Raw genomic sequence first — 6000 nt, 5'->3', positions numbered from 1 at the left:
GGAGAAAAATATTTTTTTTTGCTCCATGCCAGATTTAAACATAATTTTATATACAAAACTAGCGTAATCGACAGACGTTGTCCTGCCTTAACTATGAATATTGATTACCAATATAATAACTGAGATCAAAGCATTTGTTTTAAACAATATAAATTTTTCTTACGTCCTCTTTGACGATATTTGCTGCACGCATTTTGGCAATGTTATGTCACGTTTAAACAGTAAAAGCGCTATGGACTGGAAAAAAAAATTGTTATCGTAACAAAAGTCAGGATACCTTAATATGGTGGTAAAGTATTCTTAAAGTTTCGCATTTTCCGCGCAGTTTTCTTAATGTTTTCTTTCATAACAACCTTCTCCTGACAATAACAAACACAACAAAAAAGAATTACCGAAATCTGTCCAGCCGCTCACGCGTGATGCCTTGACCAAGATAGATAGATAATTTTTATCAGATAGAAATATTTACAAAAAAACAAAAAAAAACCTATGGAACTTTCTATATTTTAAATTTGGAACATAAAGATCAAATGTGGACCAAAATCCTGTTTCACGGTGTTCAGCCTCAAAGCTTCACTTTAATGTCATATCATTTCAATATGAATAGTTTTTAATAATTATGCTCCGTAATGTCCTGTATGATTAAATTTTTATGTTTAACTGCTTTTGATGTGTAATTTTTAAGCCTTATAAAGTGCCCATCAGTGTCTGTTGTTATCTATATTAATTGTCGCTAAGCAGTTGATTGAATTTTCTTATATTCAATACATTTCGTCGGGAATCGAAAAGGTAATATTTAATAATCAATATGTCCGTGATATGAATACAGATAAACAATAAAAATATAGACGCAGATAACAGGATATAATGACAGAGTGGCCACTGCAACACTGCAACCGGAAGCAGATAGGAGTATGGCAAGACTGTAGGAGAAAACTTGAATAATGGCTACTGGAAGACGTACATTAAGGATCAACGCAATCTCATAGTTAAAATAAAAGATATACTGAGGCGAACAAAATCGCCATAGAAGATGGCGATGGGGGTCATTGATATACCACTTGATCCAGCTACTAACTGAACACGGGTAGTTTGGCCACGACCTGTGGCTTGCCGAGAGGCCAACTCCCTTTAGCATCACTGCGGCAGTGCATATGCCTCGCCACAGCATACATTGGAGGAGTGTACAGCGTGGATAACAGAAAGAAGCACCGTGCTCTCTAAAGAAAAAAATACAACAACATAAAATCCACCTGCAAATTTCAAACCCACGGTGCGAATCTAAATATCCCTGGATAGTCGTTAAAACTAACACGACTTTATGTGCTTTAAAACGTCTTATTTATTAAGAAAATATATGGACAATCGTAAAAAGCCACCTCATCGATACACGGCCATTATTTCCCTCGCAATGCCCACATATCACTGTGTTTTATTAATTTGCCGATTGTTACCAAGTATAGTAAAATGGCGCGATTTATAAGGTATCGGGACCTCCTAAGGTCCGATGATCTCAATGATTAGGTAATTAAACATTATCGTTTATGGGTTTCCATTAAAGTATAATGTATTGAGGTCTGGCAACAACATACTCTTTATTTTATTTATCATTGGGCGTCTCTAGAATGACCTTTGGCATATGTTTGCAATAACACTTCTATATAACCAATTACTAATTATGAGTACTATTCGTTAGTCACGCATTTCGTTTACAGATAAGTAAAACTAACCTGTGTGGCAAACCACCTTTTCAGGATGATGTGTCGTGTGTTACTTTGACAATTTACTTTAGTAATCAATTTTAATCTACCCTTGAGTTAATAGAAAAATAGCAGAAGAAAAGAAACAAAAGGCAGCCGATTCCAATACGCGCCTAAACAAAGAGTTTTTAAGTGTCAATGCCATATGTCAAATATCAACAGCCAACTGTCACATTTTGAGTTGGCGCGCAATTAATTTCGCTTAGTTGTGCTCTAATTAATTATTTATGATGTATAAATGCCAGAGGATTAAAAATATCAAAGTATCTAAAAATAAAACTTTCAGGTGAAGATTTAGCTTTAGATTTCATTAAGATTTGCCTTGCATCAAGTCATTAGTTTATCGGATCTTTAAGGTGAGGCTATATATTTTGTAGATACATTGAAAGAGTTATTTATACAATCACAACTTATATGGACAGGTTAACGGTGATTAAAGGCTTTAGACAAGAAAAACGTAGCTGAACGATGTTACTAGAGTCCATGATAAATAAAAATGTGGGAAGTTTGTAAGCCCGTTTAATAATTATTTTTTTAAAGACAAGTAGGTACGATCAGTTTTAAAACCAAAACAGTTTTTTTTTTCACAGGGAACAGGAAGCCATTAAACCCATCTACAATCATTAAAACATATAAAAATAATACCTAAATATTTAAACAACTAAACTTTCGCAACATTGAAACAATGGTGTCGGCGAATATAGGTAATACAATATTGATAAGTTAATATAATTTTATTACAGCGCCCTCTTGAGCATTATTAGACAAACTGAAACATTTCCTGAAAGCTGAAGGGTTTGAAATTATGCTCTATCAACTCTCAATTGTTGTTTCAAGCAAGTTTAGAAGCTCATTAGTAACGACACTTATCAAACCAATCTTCGTATTGCGCGCAGCATAAAAAACATGTAATCGGCCAATAAATATATGTTGTTTTGCATGTGCATGCAAATTACGTTCTAGACATACAGTACAGGTGCACTGGCTATCGTGTTACTGACCATTGTGCGAAACGATCACTTTTCCGGTCGGAACATATACGCCCATCAACCTTTGAAGCATTAATTGGCCTCAATTCAATGTCTCATACCCAAAGAACGCAAAAAGGCACCCAGAAAACTCCCAAAGCTCTTTACATCCGTTTCATGTAGGTAATTCGATATTTTTGTTAGTGATTTGTTCGCGGGGTGGGTCCCGAAACAGGAAATCTCAAACTTGTTGCTACTCTTCCATAGTTCACTTGCAAATTTAAATATCGTATTACTATTTGTCTTTGAATAGACACGAATATAAATGCGGCTTTAATAATAATATGATATCATTTTACATACATTGTGAAACGGTTACAAAGGTGGAGTTTAACATTCGAATTTTAAATCGATGTTCGACTACTGTGTTCAATATGTGCAATTTTACACGCGCAATTAAAGTAACCCGTATCCAAACTAACAATATGTTGCAATATTCTACGATTACACTGAGAAATATTGAAAAATGAAGTCGAATTAATAAATGAAGGAATATTTATGTTTTTTTCTAATATTAATTACGCAGTATAATCTTAATAATAAGAAATGTGAACGTTGTTAAAACTTCTATACTTTAAAGTCAGTTTTTGTTACCACAGTAAAACTTTATATCGTTCCAAAATTAAAATGTTCGACTAAAATTAGAAACCCCATCCAATATATTATGTCAACTTAAAAACAATTTGTTTAGCTTTAAGTATCGGCTATTTATTTAACTGTAGAAATCCCTACTGTCTTTAAAAGTTACCGTTCAGGTAGGGAGTGTTTTTTGTGAAAACGTGAGGGTTTGTACGGCGGCTGGATTATTGTAACATCTGCGATTGTAACTCTAACTAGATACTAATAGATAACCGCGGATGGTTTTTATGCGTTTTTTTAATCTATTGTTCGGATGTCAGAGCAACTGGGTGCTCTATAATCGAGGGTGATATTAAACATTTGTAACAACAATAACAAATGTATGCACTTGCGGCCACTTGTTATTAATTGAATTTTTTATTACATATGATGTTTTCTTTTATGGGCCCAGTTTGATTCTCGAGGATAAATTTCTCGATAGTCGAATTTCTTTTATTACTTAAATTTTGTTTGGACATTCAAATATTTAGCTCGCGCGTAAAAATCTAACAAAATGGCTGCCGAAATCTTAATCTTGGTACAAGTGGATGTTTTAATGTGTTTAAACAAACTAATATTTATAAATTCAAAAGTTTCGAACTGACACAACGATAACCTCGCTGACTACGATTACTAACTAGGTTCGTTAATTTTTATAAAATTAACGAAAGCGATGATATCCGTTACAGAGGATTTATAAAATGTTAACTACTTGCGTAATTGAAAGACAATATTAAACTACATGAAATATATTTTACCTACCATAATCTCTAACATTTATAAACATCGGTAAAAGACACGCCCCTAGTTCGAATACCAACTAATTACGTAATTCAAGACCATGACCGGGTAAAAAGAACAAAAATAATGCGCAGGGGCATTGTCAAAGGGCCCTATGGGATCCCCTCTTGGGATAATATAAAATTCAATGGACAGATATAAACAGTTGTTACGCAAAAGGATTCGATCCAATACATTATGTTTGTATATCGCTCATTTTTTTATTAATTTTGATAACTACTACTACAACCTAGTTCATAGAATCACCTTATTAACCGATTTTTGAGTTATAAACTAAGCAATTTTCAGGACAGATAGAAAACTGGATATTAGACTTCTATTGAGAATGCTGAGAAAGCGTAGCCAACCTTTCAAAATGTTATACGCAGCTTAATAATGCAGTAAAATGAAAACAATAATTATACACCAACAAAATTGTCCGAGGAACGTCCAAACATAATTCATTTGTCCATACAAATACAAAAGAATAAAATAATAAGAGGTCCCGATGTCATCTCTATAATTTAGATGAGATGTATTAACGAACTCCTAACTAGGTATTATATTATTAAGTTCAGTACACATTCAATGCAACCCGCTTTTTGTGACAAGTGTAACCCTCCCGCGCATATGTCGTCATTTTGCGGTTCGATAATAATAATTCGTAAACAATTTTGAATTAAGAATTACGTAGTTTTTTGAGTGGCAATTGTTTTTGTAAGATATATGTAGAAACGCATGGAGCGTTGATATAGATATTTTATTTTTTTATAGAACAGGGGGCAAACGAACAGCCGTTGTTGGTGGTACCGCGGCCCATGGACACTCAATGCCAGAGGGCTTGGGTTGCCGGGCTTTGAAAGTTGGTACGCTCTTTTTAACTGATCGTCACTAATCGGCAAAATTATCAGTGGCTACAGTATATGTAAGTCGTGGATTTTTGGATCGTTGATGCAGTTTCCTTGTGTCGATGAAAAGTGATTTAGAGCAGTGATTCGAACGACCTCAAATGTTTAAGCCGTTGGACTAACACTGCTCTTGGAGTCGGTAACCATATATACTATAAACGATAATGTGGTTAGAGCCCGGGACCTTAAGTCATTTTAACTTAACCCCTCGTGAAGCCAAAGTTAACTACACGTGTCCTGTTACCGAGGGATATATGCAGTTTTAAGAAAGATCGATATAGATATGTTTCCATGGTAACAGGTTGATTATTCATCGTGTATTATAAACTAGCCATCGAAATTTTTCTACGTCTATGGATGTTTTTAGATTTGTTCGGAATACCTGCAGTTGAGTTTCACCACTATGTAGAGCCAGCTAAGCCTGAATCTTACTTATAACAACGAAACAAAATGGCTTTATACACAGTTATAATAATGTACTTCAGAGCCGTCAATTATCTCTTTTAGCAGAGAACGAAATCCACGACATGGATGCCCTATTATCAACTCTTTAAAGCAAGCATAGGAAATACTTGTTTTAGCTTCCAACTGAAACAGAATAGTCATAGTTTGTATGCCTTGTATGCTCCCTAAGTGCCGTGTTTATTTATTTGTTTATTAAGGAACACCAACAGATGTATACATGTATACATTTTCTAATTAACAATATTGGGTTTTATTCTAGCATGCAATCTAATAATAGGTGTACACAACATTGACTCTAATAAATCATAGCGGACAAAGTTTACTTAAGTGTTTGTATCTTTAAACATAAATAAATTGAAACGTGGAAAATATTACATGAATTATGGCTGAGATGACTGAATTTTTTTCTTAAAACTAGTAAGTGAGTCATAATACACGTCA

Source organism: Pieris brassicae, chromosome 8 (assembly GCF_905147105.1).
Source record: "Pieris brassicae chromosome 8, ilPieBrab1.1, whole genome shotgun sequence".
Lineage (NCBI taxonomy): Eukaryota > Metazoa > Arthropoda > Insecta > Lepidoptera > Pieridae > Pieris > Pieris brassicae.
This window is presented reverse-complemented; position numbering follows the sequence as displayed.